Below are 17,127 nucleotides of genomic sequence, written 5' to 3' on the forward strand. Positions count from 1 at the left end.
AGCCTTACCCACTGAGCCACCCAGGCACCCTAATACTGAGCCCTTTTTGAAGTATGAAAATCTTATTTCATTTGGTTCAACTTATCATTATTATTGCTTTACCAAAAGGAAAAAGAGGCTCAGAGCGAATGAGCCAATTATGAGACAGAAGTTAAGTGCCAGTGATCTTAGATCAAGAGCTGGGCTCTGTCCCAACCTACCAGCCAGGTAACTGATCGATTTTATTTCTCTGAACTTGTTTCTTTATTGTTATTGTTACTGATACTAACTTCGGGCTGAATTCTGGAGGCTACAGTTAGAGATCTCCCACAAACTAAATTAAGAGTTTAAAAAGTAAGAAGTCACACATCATAGAATCATCAAACACAATTTTTTGGTAGGTGAGATCACCCAGCCATCTCCAGAAGGCACATACTGTTTCTAAATATAAATGAAGAACACCCAAATAAGAACAAACAGAAATGAGCTACTTACCCAGAGCTTGCTACAGCAAGGGAGTCAGCTACCATCATTGGGCAGCAATTCTAGGACAGGCTAAGGAGTAGGAAAGCTTCATAGTGAACGAAAGGGAAGGCTTCAGGTGTGCACTGATTGGAAGTAGTTGGCATGGGGAAGCTAGAGTTGGGCTAACTAGAAGTAGAGCATCCTTTGTGATTGATTTGGGAAGCATATTTAGTTTGCTCTGATTGGTCCTGAGTTGGAAGAGGTGACCAAAAAAATAAAGAAGCTGACTGGTCATTCACCAAGTCCTGACGGTTGAGCCAATTGCCGCAGAGGTCATGGGTTCCTGCAGAGGTTGTGGTTTGGTTTTTCAGTCTGTAGCATCCAGCTCAAGAAGTCAACCGTATCTGCAGCAACCAGTCCAGGGAGCCAAACAACATCCCCTACAGCCTTTGAATCTCTGCCAAATGTAAATGGTGGTGATTGACTCCCTTGCTATAGCAAACTGAATAGATAGTGTTTGCTTGTTCTCATTTGGGTGGTCCTAACTATTTCCATGTGCCTGACGGAAGAACCTTCCAGGCCAAGGAACAGCTCCTAAGTGAAGAGAAAACACCCTGAGTTTGCGGATTGTTTGGATATTATGCTGGGAGGAGCAGCTGCCCTGTGAAGTCAGGGCAGAAAGGCAAGTCCGAAATGTTTGGCTTTGACTCTGAACTGGGGAGCCATTGCAGATTTTGAGCAGACCAGGGTCCTGATGGGATGCAGACTGCTGTGTTGACAATACAGTGCCGTCTAATGAACAGTAACCTAATTCAACTCTATTGTTCTCAACAGAAGAAAGTGTGGAAATAGGGAGGGCGTGGTCTGCATAAAGTCTAAGAGAAAAAGAGCCAGAAGAGCATGAGAAATTAGTGGTATTTATATCCAAAGTTGTGGATGTATTTACTGTGGGATAACTCATGAGGGGGGCAGGGCGAGATGTCCCTCAAGAGTTAATCATGTGTGCTCTGCACCTGTGCTCCACAAGCTCATGCACCTTGCACCTCCTCCAGCCGAGTCCTTACTGTGTGCTCTGCTACTGGTGTTGGCATAAGAGATGTGAATGGGATGGGCACGTCCGGAGGAGGTAGAGACTAATGGGGAAAACAAGCCGGGTCCCAGCAGACTTGTAGATTAGGTTACATCCTTTTTGATAGGGATTTAGGCTAGGACCATGGTTCCCAAACCGGGCAGCAAGGCATCCCAGAGAACCCAGCGAAGGCAGAGGCTTAACCCACTGAGCCACTGAGGCGCCCCAACAAGAGCAAATTCACAGGGGCAAAGGGGTATTTTAAATTTTCAAGGGAAACTCAGCAACATTTGTCGGACACCATGCAAAACTACTAACTTCAGGTAGTTCACAGTTTGAGCCTTCAATCATGTTAGATTGCTTGTGGCAGTATTACTGGGGAGGAAAAACAACATTTTCTCTACCCTCTCAGGTTCACTACTTGGGAATCTGTGAATTTAACTGATAAAAGGCAGATGAGCAAGAGAAAAGAAACCAAACGTTTATATTTTGCGTGCAGTCTGAATACACCGGGGATAAGTAACAGAGAAGCGGTTAGCGTTTTGGGTTTATAGGTCTAACTCAGGGGAGGAAAAGAGAGGAAGAAGAACGAATGGTTTCCTTAGGAAAGACAAGTGGGGGAGGGGCGGTGCCCCGCTGGCTCAGTCCGTAGAGCGTGGATTCATGATCTCATGGTTGTAAATTCAAGCCCCATGTTGGTGTAGACTCCTTAAAAAAAATTAAACTTCAGGGGCACCTGGGTGGCTCAGTGGGTTAAAGCCTCTGCCTTCGGCTCAGGTCGTGATCTCAGGGTCCTGAGATCGAGTCCCACACTGGGATCTCTGCTCAGCAGGGAGCCTGCTTCCTCCTCTCTCTGCCTTCCTCTCTGCCTACTTCTGATCTGTCTCTGTCAAATAAATAAATAAATAAAATCTTAAAAAAAAAAAAATTAAACTTCAAGGTACCTGAGGGTCTCAGTTGGTTAAGTGACTGCCTTCAGCTCAGGGCATGATCCCGGGGTCATGGAATCAAGTCCCGCACTGGGGAGCCTGCTTCTCCCTCTCTCTCTGCAGCTTCTCCCCCTGCTTGTATCCTCCCTCTCGCTCTCTGTCAAATAAATAAAATATTTAAAAATTTTTTTTTCAAAAAAAAAAAAAAAAAGGAAAGACAAATGGGTTTTTACAAAAACAAACAGGATACAAAAAAGTTTGTGGTAATTGTTTATGCAGGTACAAGTGTTCTTTCTCATGGTCTTGAAACTCCCCAGGAGTACGAATTTATGACAGCTTCATTTCTCAGAAGTTGCTGCTTTTTTTTTTTTAGATTTTACTTATTTATTTGAGAGAGCAAGCCAGTGTTCTTTTGATCACAAGCTAGAGGAGGGGCCGAGGGAGAAGCAGTCTCCCCACTGAGCAGGGAGCTGGACAGGGCGCTCAACAGGTGGCTCCATGGGGACCTCCACATGGGGCTCCATCCCAGGACCCCAACGCCATGACCTAAGCCAAAGTCAAGATGCTTAACCAGCTGAGCCACCCAAGCACCCCAGAAGTTGGTGCTTTTAGTCAGATACAGGAAATTCCATGAAAGCGTCTTTCTGCATCTATTGAATCTCACATGTGTTCAGCTTAAAATATTTATACAAATTCTGGGTTTTGAGTGGATCCCCACACATCCTATCTTTGTGAAATTGAGTTTTTGGTTTTCTGTGATAAAAAAAAGCAAGTACCATGTGTTACAAAAAGAAACAAGAGGCCCAAAATGGAGTTTCTTGCGCCAGGCAAAGTCACCAAACCAGGGCTTGATACTTAACCTAACTGCAGTTTCAAACTTCTCCAGAAATTAAGTTTCAACCTATCAATCAGGAGTTTTCTTTCTTTCTTCTTTTTTTAAGTTTTATTTTTATTTAAGTAAAGTCAACACCCAACTTAGGGCTCGAACTCACAACCCCGAGACCAAGAGTCACATATTCCTCCAAAAGAGCCAGCCAGGCCCCCAGGAGTCTTCTACTAAGCACCAATGAGGTAATTTGCCTCATGGGCCCTCTCCATCCCCACCCACCCAAAGGAAGAAGTAATCTGCACCATTAGGCCCACTGCCCTTCCCCCTAAGGCAAACTAGTCTTGCCTGAAGCAATCCTTCCTTTTGCTGCTAACTTACTTGCTCCAACCCCTTCCTAGGAAACCCTTCCATTTTGTCCACCTCCTGGGAGCACCCCTCTACTTGCTAGACAGGGTGCTGCCCATTTCATGAACCATTTAATAAAGCCAATTAGATCTTCAAATTTACTTGCTTGAATTAAAAAATAAAAATAATTTAATTTCACTTTTAAGTAAACTCTGTGCCCAACGTGGGGCTTGAATACAACCGTGAGATCAAGAGTCATACGTCCATATCAGATAAAGGGCTAGTGTCCAAAATCTATAAAGAACTTAGCAAACTCAACACCCAAAGAACAAATAATCCAATCAAGAAATGGGCAGAAGACATGAACAGACATTTCTGCAAAGAAGACATCCAGATGGCCAACAGACACATGAAAAAGTGCTCCATATCACTCGGCATCAGGGAAATACAAATCAAAACCACAATGAGATACCACCTCACACCAGTCAGAATGGCTAAAATTAACAAGTCAGGAAATGACAGATGCTGGCGAGGATGTGGAGAAAGGGGAACCCTCCTACACTGTTGGTGGGAATGCAAGCTGGTGCAACCACTCTGGAAAACAGCATGGAAGTTCCTCAAAATGTTGAAAATCGAACTACCCTATGACCCAGCAATTGCACTACTGGGTATTTACCCTAAAGATACAAATGTAGTGATCCGAAGGGGCACGTGCACCCGAATGTTTATAGCAGCAATGTCTACAATAGCCAAACTATGGAAAGAACCTAGATGTCCATCAACAGATGAATGGATAAAGAAGATGTGGCATATATACACAATGGAATACTTTGCAGCCATCAAAAGAAATGAAATCTTGCCATTTGCGACGACATGGATGGAACTAGAGGGTATCATGCTTAGCGAAATAAGTCAATTGGAGAAAGACAACTATCATATGATCTCCCTGATATGAGGGAGAGGAGATGCAACATGGGGGGTTAAGGGGGTAGGAGAAGAGTAAATGAAACAAGATGGGATTGGGAGGGAGACAAACCATAAGTGACTCTTAATCTCACAAAACAAACTGAGAGTTGATGGGGGAGGGGGGTTGGGAGGGGGGCTGGGGTTATGGACATTGGGGAGGGTATGTGCTATGGTGAGTGCTGTGAAATGTGTAAACCTGGTGATTCACAGACCTGTACCCCTGGGGATAAAAATATATGTTTATAAAAAAAAAAAAAAAAAGTCATACGTCCTGCAGACTGAGCCAGCCAGGTACCCAAGATTTTTGTTTTTTAGCATGTGAGAAAAATTAATGTGGAATGAGGGTGATGGTGTCCAAATGTGATCCCAGAGTTTGAGAAGTTGTAGTGCCCAAGCGGTACACATCCCATTACTAGGTATAGGTTATTTAAGAATGAAGTACAAGTGACACCTGGGGGGCTCAGTGGTTAAGCATCTGCCTTCTTGGGTCCTGGGATTGAGCCTGCATCTGGCTCCCTACTCCTTGGGAAGCCTGCTTCTCCCTCTCCCACTCCCCTGCTTGTGTTTCTTCTCTTGCCCTGTGTCTCTGTCTGTCAAATAAATAAATAAAATCTAAAAAAAAAAAAAAAGAGTCTGCCTTCAGCTCAAGTCATGGTCCCATAGTTCTGGGATTGAGTCCCCCATCGCATCCCTTGCTCAGTGGGGATCCTGTTTCTCCTTCTGCCTGCCACTCCCCCTGCTTGTGTTCTCTCTCTCTTTCTGACAAATAAATAAAACATTTTTTTAAACAATGAAATGTGATTTTTAAAATTTATGGGTTTTTATTATTTATATATTATTTATTTTTCAAATATCTATGAAATTGTTAGGACATGAATCCTTATGGTGTATGGACATAAAACTTAATAAATGGAACTGCTAGGTATTTCTTTTGAACAGGGCATGGGGGGGCGGGGGATGGTGGCGTTGAAGACAGTCCTGAGATATAACCAGCACCAGAGGTTTAGGACCTAGTGGTGAAGGGCTCTGCGCTTGAGCTCTGTGCTCGGACTTGATGCTTCCAATTCTCCTTATTAACTGCAGGCCTTTCTGGGCCTCTGTTTCCTCACCTATTAAATGGCAATGAGGATGCCCTTTATGGGGTGTGATGAGGATTGAGTGATATGACACAGCGAAGCCTTCAGCCACAGCAGGAACCCCAGATAAATGAGCCGCTTATATAGAGAAAGCTCCGAGGATTTTCCAGAAGAATGCAATGCTCTGTGCTCCCTCTCTGCCCATCCCAGGAACAGACTGACTCAACTTCCCTGCCTCTGTCTTGGGCTTTGGGACGTAAAGTCAGGTCCTAGCCCAGTGACTGTGATCACCAGAGACTTGCCTGTAGTCTGGCAAAGAGGTTTCTTTAGCCAGTGGCAAGAAAAGAGAATCCATAGCGCAACAGGAACTGTGGGGCAGCTCGTCCAACAAAGGAGAACCAACAGTTGTTATGGCGGGGTGGGGCGGGGCAAGAAGAGGTGGGTTAGCTGACATTCACCTGAAGCTGTCTTTGGATGGGCTCAAAGCAAAGTCAAAATCTAGACTGCAAAATGGACCCAAGGCCGCGTTTCCTGGGAAACCACTAAGTTAAGAGAGATGTAGAACAGTGTGTCCAAAAAGCCCTTCTCTAATGCTGTCTACCTAGGCTGTAAGGTGAAGTTTCTTCTCTGGGTCAGAGTGAATTAGACACTCCAGACAAGAATGGGATGTTTTGTGTTTGCTGATACAATTTCAAAGAGCCAAGTTTCTGTTGGCCTATGAATTTAGAGAACAAGATCTCTCAGTGCCAAAGTAATTGCTAGGCGCCCTCCCCCGTGTAGCTGAGGCTTGGCTTTTGGAGAAATGGTGTTTCCTCTCCCACTTTGTAGCTGGCTTCATCTCTGTCACCCCTGCCCCATGAATGGCAGGGCACATTTTTCACATCTCATTCCTTGCTCATTTTTACTTTCTCAATCCCCAGAAATAAAGGAGGGGAGGAACTTTGTGGCAGCCCAATGGGAGACAGAAGCTCCAGTCTGCCTTTCAGGCAGCAAGGGGGCTGACATCAAAGGCACCTGCGCACTCCTCCAAGTGCCCAAGGTGTGGGAGAGGTGCTGAGCGACTCAACTCGCTAGGCAGGACAGGGCCTAGACTCCCCTGGGGAGAGAGAGCAGGCAGCTCTCTGATCCTCCCACCTGGAACAGCAGTGCAGGGAGGTCCGGCCCAGGGACCATCTGGCTGGATGGCTTTTCCAGTAACTAGAGAGGCTCTAGCATGTTACAGAGGGCCTCGGTCTATATCTCCAGAGTCCAGCCCCAGCCTCCCTCCCCAGCGGACTGTCCTCTGCCTTCATTGTGCACTGATCCACCTTGGGAACCCCACAGAGAAGCCATGGCTGCCTGAGCAGATGCCTTACACTTGAGCCTCAGTCTCCTGATCTGATCAGTGGGGATCAGTTCATTCCTACCTCCTAGAATTATTGGGAAGATGCAATGAGATAAAGTCAACAGATTCCTGAGCACATAAATACCAGTCCCTTCCTCCCACAACCTTCTTAGCCCCTGCCCACATCTCTTCACCAATCCCAATCCCCAAAGCTTTTGTCAGCTCACCTGAAGTCCTCACCCACCTCTGAACACTGTCTCCCCAACAGGAGAGCTGCAGTTTCAAATAACAGCTTCTTTGGGTCGCAGCCCCTGAGCAGCAGTTTGTGAGCTGTGGGGCAAACAGCTGTGGCCTGCGTCTGAGCCTTGTACTATGTGTCCCGGCTTGTCTCTTGCCATTTCATGGGGAGCTGGAGAATGGTGGAACCAGATGAGCCCTGTGGGGACCCGCGTGGGACCCCAGAGTTGGCATAAAGATTGTTTTAAGTTGAAGACATTTGAGATTCAGCAGACACAGAAAAAAAAAAAAATGTCTTCTAGAATCTCTTACCTGAATAAAAGCAGAAACTCCTGAGAATTAAGGATGGCCATAAATTACCTCTTTGGTGTGGGTCTGCTCCTAGGAGACAGACCGAAAGCAAACATGCCCTCAGTATCCCCCCTAGGGAAGTTTTATGGATCTGAAGGCAGAGAGACCACAGCCACCAGCTTAAACAAACATCATGGCTGACTTTATCTCATCTGTTCTCCTAAAAACCCATTTGTCTTTCCTAAAGAGATTTGTTTGCTCTTCCCTTAGAAGCCTTTTCTCCTCCTCCCTTTTTCCTACTAAATTAGATATGAGAGCCCCAAATTCTAACCACCCCTTTGAGTTACTCACTGAGCACTCCCACGTGTGTGCGTGTGTGCGTGACATGTGCAGAAACCAGCTCTTTCTGTTCTCTTGCTAACCTGTCTTTTGTCAGTTTAATTGCAGGTTCCATTCACTTACCAGGCGTAGAGGAAAAGTTTCCTCCTCCTAACATAGATTCTCTCCTTCACCAAATTTAGACAGGCTCCTCTGCACTCCCTCCTCAACTAGGCCCTGACTTTGTGACTTCCTGTTCATCTCTGCACTATCCAGTTTTAGCAAAAATCTTCCAAATAGGTTTAGAGAAAATCCCCCACTGTTGGTCTGACCACCGTTAATATCTTTTCACTCTGGCCTGCTTTCAGCAAAAATCCTGCCAGGTCAGTTTAGCAAAGAATTACCCTGTCTCTTAGTAATTTTCTATCCACTGACCACCCCCTGCTCCTTGGCAATAAATCCCTACTTTTCCTTATTGCATTCAGAACTGAGCATGATCTCTCTTCCCTACTACAAAACCCAACTGTAATAGCCCCTCTTGAATAGTCTACCTTACCATCTTCAATAAGTATCGTACATGATTCTTTCTTTAACACCCTTTCCCCCCAACCAAAGCCCTTATCATCTGGGCCAACCCCTCACTGTATGTAAGGAGAAACTGAGAAGTTGGGGAATTAGACAAGAGAGAGAATAGAAGGGGTGCCTGGGTGGTTCAGTTGGCTAAGCATCTGCTTTCCGCTCAGGTCATGATCTCAGGGTCCTGGGATCGAGCCCCGCATTGAGCCCTGCATTGAGCCCCAGGGTCCAGACTTACCACTAACCAGCCCTGTGACCTCAGACAGGTTACTTCACTTGTCTGTGTTGGAAACAAGAGGCACATCGATAACATGGGCAAATAACAATACCCATTTCACAAGACCCATCTCTCATGTTGTGAGAATCAAATGAGTTACAACTGTCCAGCAGAATAAGCACTATGTAGTAATTTTTTTTTTTTAAGGTGCTTGCTTGAGGACACCCAGTTAGTAAATGAGAACTGAAATGAACACACTTTCCTGTCCCCATGTTAATACCAGGACCAAGCAAAAATAATTCAGCTGTTTGCTCCAGGAAATACCTGCTACTAAAGGATAAGATTGTGAACTAACTAAGTGGTTGACTGATCAAGACTACTGACGCAGGCAGGCCGGGTCTGAGAGGGGCTCTGGGGGTCCTAGCCAAGAGGACTCCTAGCTTCTTGAAAGAGGGAAAGAGGGAAATCAGACATGAGTCAGCAAAATCGATCTATCTACCTGTCTATCTATAGAGAGAGATGGAAATGGATAGACAGAGCATCCAGGAGCCTTGTCTTTGCTTAGGGTGTGGGGTTTTTATTGGTTATTGTGGTCTGGTGCATATGTCCTGGTAGGCATTCAGCAACTGGTCAGAACAAGGACATGGTCCAGGTGTCCTTTGTAAATCATTCATTCCCTGAAGTCAGGGGTCTTGGCATCAAGGCGTTTGGAGGGAGAAGTCTTAGAGAACATTTATGACCCTTCTGCACCATCACCCTTTAGATTTATCCATCATGCTAGAAGACTCCAAAGATAGCATTATCTCTTGGTCCCTTACAAGGAGGACATAGGCTATTTGCATTACAAGGCATGTGTACAGTGGGGTGGGGGGCAGGCCCCAGCAAGAATAGAAGCTGGAGTGAAGGGAGGAAAAAAATGGCTTTTTTAAAATGGGGTCCATACAGTTTCCCTGTTGCACTACAGCTTGTTCACGAAGACTCTTTCAAGATCCTTGCTTTCAGCACCCACCAATCCTTTAAGTCATAAATTCTGCCTCACCCAACCACTTTCCTCCCTTGCAAGACCCAACCTCGCAAGACTTCTTTCTGGAGTTCTAAAGCCATATATCCCACTGCCTGGCTATCTCAGAGGCATCTCACTACTCAACATAGTCAAAGTTGAGCTCTTGCACGCTCCTCCCAGCCTGTCCTCTGCCTCTTCTCCATCTCAGTGAGTGGCACCTCCGTGCACAACCAGTTGCTCAAGCCAGAAACCTGGATACCTCCCCTCCCTTATTCTCCACATCCAAAGCCTCAGCAACTTCCGCCAGCTCTACCTCCAAACACAACACAAAGCTGTCCCCTCCCTTCTCTCCACTACTGGTGCTGTCCTCCTAACTGGTCTCCCTAACATTCACCCATTCCCCCCGCAACAGCCAGAGTCACCTTTTAAAGGCACAAATCATGTCTGGCTGCAACCCCCCAACACACACATGTGTGTGCACACGAGCACGCACACACACACACAGCTGGAACATCCTCAGCACTTACTGCTTGGCCCTCATCTGGTCCTTTCAAGATGGATGCCCTCTGGGTCATAGATGCCATTCCCCAATCAGACTGGAGATGCCCGAGAACTAGAGCCCAGCACTGGAAGGGGCTCACAGTCTGCTGAGGTCATGCTGAATGACCAGTCTTCTTCCAGGCCAGCCTTCCTGTGGCCATTTGGTACCTGATGCATGACATCTCTGCCTTCAGCCCGTGTGCACACTGCTGCTTCTCCCTGTCGGCTTTCCTCCACTTGGCTCTTCCTTCCTTATTTTTCAGGAAGCTGCCCTGCCCCTCCAGGCAGAGCTGAGTGGCTTTCTGAGCTCCCACCATAGCCTCCTGACCTGTTACAGTCTCTTCCTCCCGCTAGGCTGCAAGGGCCTGGAGGGTCTGGGTGTCCAGCTGTGCGTGTCCTGTCACTGCTCATACATGTTTGATGCTGCAGATGAGAGGCTGGCTTTGGCATGCTGCTACCCTAGCAAGACACACAACCTCATAACAGGCTGTTCGCGATGGTATGGTTTGGGTAAAGCACAATTGGTGTTAGACGGTAATGAAGCAGGCGAGAGTAAGCAGTCGTAAGTGAAGGGACCAGGAGATGGCACCTCAAAATGTGTCACTTTGCCATAAGGATTCTTTTGAGCTGAAGACAGCTAAGAATCAACAGATACAGGAAAAGTTCTCTGTCCTCGCCTTAATTCACCTGGAAGTAGGGCATCCGTTTTCCTAGAGAAGGTGTCCCCTTCTCCTGGACCAAGAGTTAACTCTTACCATCAGAGACAGAATTAGCATGAAGATGAATCTGCATACACAAAACTTACTGAAATAACTGTTATCTTCTAGTAGCTTCCCCCATGTATTTCTAGTCACTACCCTGTAATGAATAATCCCTTCAAGCCCAAACCCTCTTTCCTTTATTAAAATGGTATTGAAGCCTAGGACTCAAACACTTTTCTGAATTTTACTTCTTTTCTGGGAACACCCATGCATGCAAATATTAATACAAATGGTGTGTCTTTTCTCCTGTTAATCTGTCTTTTGTTAGTTTAATTTGCAGGCCCCCAGGGACTTTACCTAAGAAAGGTTTTCCCTCAAGCCACTACCCCTAGGCCTAAAAAGGCAAGGAAAAGAGCCCTTCCCGGAACTGAAACTGCAGCTGTAGGAAAGAGCCTCCACAGTTGTGGCCTCAGGTAGACAAACACAGCCACAGCCGACCCTCCAGTGGTGGGGAGGGTGGGAGGCAACTCCCTCCCCCCATCTCTTGCTAGTGACCCTCCCCTGCTGACTGACAAGAATCTGAAGCCCGAGGGCAAGGGAGCCCTGGTGAAGTAGTCAGCCTGGAGGAGGCCGGTGCAGAATACAAACGGAAGGAAGGAGAATGAGCCTAACAGGCACCAGAGCAGGGCCTCTCCGAAGTTCTCTAGGGCCCTGGGCTGCACGCAGAGATCCAAAGGAGCCCTGCCTGTGATACCTCTAGGGCCAAACACACACAGACACAAGAGTAGGACAAGTCCGCTGGGTCCAGTCAGCAGGGGGCCCCTGGGAAGACCACCCCAAGATATTCTGGCCTCTGCAGTCCTCAGAGGAAAGGGTCAGCAAGTGGGCTTCCTTGAGGCCGAGGTGGAAGCCACTCTGGGTGCTGGGGGCCTTTTTTGTCCAGGACTGCCTCCTCAGCATCCCTGAGGAAGGGGGGGGGGGTCCTACCAGGACCGTGTTTGTGACCTTCAGAACATGAAACATCCTGCCACCGAGCAGGACACAGTGACAATCTGGGGGAGAAATGCGTCTCCAGGGGAGGACATATGGACCCTCTGAACACCAAGCACATATACTAAAAAAGGTAACTCCGGAGCTTCGCCCTGGAAATGGACTCCCCGAAACTGGTTTTCATCCTGAGCTTCGCTCGGGTGCTGCCCTCGGTTAGGATTCGACTCCCGCATGTTGGAGTGGGCAAGGGTGTCAGGGGACCCGGTGGGCAGCAGGGAGTAGGGGCAAGAACTTCAGCAGTTCTCCTTTGGGCCCTGGAAGATGTAGGAGTTTGAGGATCGGCTCTTTGCAGGCCAGCCGCCTGGGGGCGATAGAGCGGCCAACCTAGAGCGGGGAGCGGACGTGCAGTCCAGCCGAATGGATTAAAAAAGCTCGCCAGTGCTCTGAGGCTGGCCCGCCATGCTTGCCCACTGTCGGCGGGTGCGTTCGGCTCTCGGTAGAGGTCAGAACCCAGAACAGATGTCCGCCGCTAAAGGCCCGGACCCCACCGCAGGTCCGGGCTGCTAGGGCTGCAGGACAGCGCGCGGCCACCAGGGGTCACTCTTCGCCAGTCGCTCAAACCGGGGATCCTGCGCGGGCTTTACCCAGACCTTCTCCGCAGCCGCCTCTCCCTGCGCTCCCAAGCCTGGCCCCCATCCATCGATTCAGTAACAGCATCCCAGACCCCTTGCCTTGCGCCCGTGGGGCCAGAGAAGGGGTGCTCAATGAAGTAGGGTCACCAGGTGAAATACAGAGCGCCTAATTAAATTTGAACTTCAAATAGACAACACTTTTTGAGTGAGAGCTAACACAATAGGTTAGCTGAATTTGGCTACCTGATTTGGAGTCAGACCCTTGCATTCAGATTCCAGCCTCACTATTCACCGAGTGACAGGAGCAACGCTCTTCACTTCTCTGAGCCTCAGTTTCCTTGTGTATATAATGGGCAATGATACTTACTCACGGAGTAATGTGAAGTATGCCGTTTCAGCTAAGGGTTCAAAACACGGCAGCATGTTCTCATTTCTCAGAAGCTATTGGTTCTTGACTGTATAGATGCAGTATCTTCTAGCTAAAAGCTGACCAGAAGGGGAGACTTGCAAGAGCCCAAAGACAGCTGGAGAGGAGAGGCAGGAGTAGGAGTCTGAACTGGATCCCCAGGGTGAGAACTGAGACCATCGACACCCACCAGGCTTACAATCCACGTGAACATGACTTTACTCATCCACTGTCTTTATTAACTGACTTTACTATTATAGGAAACTCTTGCCAAACACGGTAAAATTTGCAAATAATTTTATTGTTCACTCCAGGAACTTCCTGGAAAGCTCATTTAAATTTAAGTCCCTCTCTCCCTGCCTGCAACCCTGGAAACATTTTTGGTTTTCACTGTTGCAGAGGGAGGGGTTCCTGGCATCTAGTGGGTACTGGCCAGATATTCTGTTAATATCGTACGATGCACAGGACAACCACAGGGAATTAGTTAGCCCAAAACGTCAAAAGCGCTAAGGTTAAGAAACTTCTGATTTAAATGAACATCAGGGGCGCCTGGGTGGCTCAGTGGGTTACAGCCTCTGCCTTCGGCTCAGGTCATGATCCCAGGGTTCGAGCCCCGCATCAGGCTGTCCACTCAACGGGGAGCCTGCTTCCCCCTCTCTCTGCCTACTTGTGATCTCTGTCAAATAAATAAATAAGATCTTTAAAAAAAAAAAGAACATCAAACTACGATTCTTCAACAGGGAACATCAAGAGACCGTTTATTTCCCAAGACTCTTCAAAATCTTTGCCTCCAAACCCTTGCCTTGCTGTGTGCATCCATCCTAAATCCTGTAATGTGACTCTCTTACCCAGTTCTAAGCAAGTTGCTGCGCTGAAATAGCCACTAAACCAGCCTTGGCCCTTCTTCCTCCAAGATGCTCCTAAGACCACAGTCTTAGGAAACTATTGATTGGCTATAGCTTAAAGCCTAGTTGGCTATTTGTGACTGGTAGTGTTCTGCCTTGTCATGTTGAGAACAAACTTAACTTTGACCATTTTGATGGTCATTTCAAGGAGCAGGTGTCCCACAGGCCCCTCCCCTGCATCACCATGTTGTAAGCCGAGTGGCTCAGGGGTCTCCATTCCTGTGTGGGAGGGGGAAGAGGGTAGGGATCCAGCCCTGGGTCTCTGGGGACAGGTCCAATACCCCCCTACCCCTGAATGGGCACACCCATCATCGTAGCCTCCCATCTACCCTTGGGCCTGCCCCCATGTTCAGACTGTGCAGACCCACCCAGATTCAGACTGACATACAGGAGACCTGGGTTCTCTCTCTCTGACTCTCCAGTTAACCTTGGGGGACAGCTCTGGAGGTCTTTCATTATCTGATGAGACATAAAGTACAAGGCATTCTGAAGATAACAGAAGCAAGGAATGGCCCTCATCCTTCATCAAGTGAGTTCCAACTCCCTGGCCTGTCAAGTTTAAAAATGACTGAAAGAGAAAAGGAAAGAAGAAGTAAAAAAGAGGAGCAGCCATTCTCAACAACGGAGGTACCCAGTTCCCAACACCTGTTACCATTGGGCATGTTTCCTTGTAGCCTTTTACTTATGCATGTAACCTATGATCATAGCCCCTACAATGTCACCCTCTTTTGCTCACAAAGGGCCTATTTAAGAAAAAAATTGAAGTCTGCAAAGGCCTCAAGGTTACAAAGTTGTAACCTATGGAAAATCACAAATGGCCCAGCCCACTAGGCTTTAAGCTACAGCCAATCCAATAGTCTCCTTACTTTCCTTCTGCCTTTTCTCCATAAGGTCTCTCCCTGAGTTCTCACCCATGGGGTCTCCAAGCCACTTCCAGTTTGGAGCTTCCAAATTCCGAACAATTTTTGCTCAAATAAACTCTTAAAAATTTTAAATATGCCTCAGTTTATCTTTTTTTAAAAAGATTTTTTAATTACTTGAGAGAGAGTGAGGGAGAACACGAGTGGGGAGAGGGAAGCAGAGGGAGAGGGAGAAGCAGGATCCTCACTGAGCAAGGAGACGGATGCAGGGCTCAATCCCAGGACCCTGGGATTATGACCTGAGCTGAAGGCAGATACTTAACTCACAGAGCCACCCAGGCATCCCTCAGTTTACCTTTTAACAAGGTCAATGGCTTCAAAATATTGCATCAGGTAGATATAACCTAGCGTTTACTTAATTAAGAATTCTCCTATGACCGGATACTGCTATTTTTTTTATATTATAAATAATACTGCAATGAACATCTTTGAGCAGAAGACCAACTTTCCTCTTCTTTTAGTTATTGGTGTGGGATCAAGCCCACCAGCAAATAGTTTGCTTCTTGAGTGCAGTGAGAACCTCACTTATGTGTGCTTTTTACCCCAGTCCTTACTTGAGAGCTTACCACACGGCACATAGTCAAAACCTGTTGGCCATTTGGGTGATGGTGATGATGCTGTCCTACAGCTCTCCACCCTCCTAGTCCTTGTGTGATTTTTGCCTTCCTTTGGCTGCTACCAGTCATATGATCCCCTTCTCACAAGACTTTGGTTTGACTCACATTACCTCTCCAGGTTGTCTTATCCTTTATCCACATAATTGATGCTTGACTCTGGCTGGACACTGAAGTCATCTGGGGAGTTTTAAGGTAAGTAGGCTCTGGATTTGTCTCCAGAGAGTCTGATACAATTGCTCTGGGGATGGGTTCAGGTAGGGTACTTTTTAAAAAGCTCAGTAAATGACTGTTAAGAGCAACCACAGTGCAGAACTCCTGAGTTGAATAGTCCTTGAGGTTCCTTCCAGCTTTCATGACCTGTGAGCTTTGACTGGGTTACATCAATGAAGCAGAGACTGTATCAGATTGCTCTGGGGAAACAGATTATACTGATCATTATTTCTAGGAGTATACAGTTAAACTCTGGGAATCTCTAGGGCAAAAATTCATAATCCTCCTGCATCTTCTGGAAATATCCTGGCTCTCCATCACCTTCTCCAATCAATGGCCCTTCAAAGACTGCAAGCCAATCTAGCCTCTGATTATTTACATTTCACAGATGCAGACAGTCCTGAAGACAATCAGGGTCCTGCTGCTAGTGGAATTCCTGTGTTTTTAACAATTCTGCTTATGGTACCTTGGCCTACTGAATATTTTAAGCTGAGGGAACTTGAGAAAACACAATCACAAGAGGTAGGAACTGCCTGATCTTCCCCTCACAGAAAACCCTCCTGTGAGAGGTGTCCTCCCTCTACCAGGAGGCAAGGAACATTCCTGTCTCCAAAGATGGAGGGACAGCCAGGAGGAATCAGAACAAACAGGCGTTGCTAACTATCGCCCAGCTGACTGGCCACTGCCATGACTTTCCACTCTTGTCAAACCTGGCATAAAGTCGCTCTGGTTTGAGAGCTTCTTCAGGCCTTCCTTTCCTTCTGAGGGCTCTTCTGTCATGTAAAGTTTACAACGAATTAATTTGTAGGCTTTTTCTCTTGTTAATCTGCCTTGGGTTACAGAGCCCCAGCAGAGAACCTAGAGGGAGTGAAGTCTCTCCTTCCCTATGATCCCACCACCATGACTTGGATTCTTTCTATCTATCTATCTATCTATCTATCTATTTATTTATTTGACAGAAAGTGAGAGAGTACAAGCAGGCAGAGCAACAGAGGGAGAGGGAGAAGCAGGCCCTTCACTGAGCAGGGATCCCGATGGTGGGCTCAATCCCAGGACCCTCTGATCATGACCTGAGCAGAAGACAGCCACTTAACCAACTGAGCCACCCAGGCACTGGCCATGACTTTGATTCTTGAAGGTTTCCTTGTGTCATTAATGGCAGAAACGCCAGAAATGAGGTCTCACACTCCCACTGTGGTCTTCTGGAGCCTTAGGCAGTAAACTGAGAAGACAAGACAGTGGCAGGGATTAGGAGGGAGTTAGTGGAGGGCAGAAGCGTGGGATGTGGCTGCTGAGGAAGCAGCAGGAGGGGAAGAGGCTGTGCCTGTCAGCTGAGAGCCAGGGCCATTCAAGTCAGACAGTAAATGAGTTTTTCTAACAGCTCATTCCAGGATTCAGTAGTGAAATATTGCCTGGATGTACTCGAATCACCTTCAGCGGATGGTGAGACACCCCCAAAGAGATTAAAGTGACTTCCCTAGAGAATCCCAGGACTTAATGATAGCTCAATAAGGAATGAAAAAAAAAAAAAAAAAAAAAGAAAAGAAAAGAAAAGAAAAGAAAAGAAAAGAAAAGAAAAGAA

Source organism: Lontra canadensis, unplaced genomic scaffold (assembly GCF_010015895.1).
Source record: "Lontra canadensis isolate GAN:19392208 unplaced genomic scaffold, GSC_riverotter_1.0 scaffold61, whole genome shotgun sequence".
Taxonomy (NCBI): Eukaryota; Metazoa; Chordata; class Mammalia; order Carnivora; family Mustelidae; genus Lontra; species Lontra canadensis.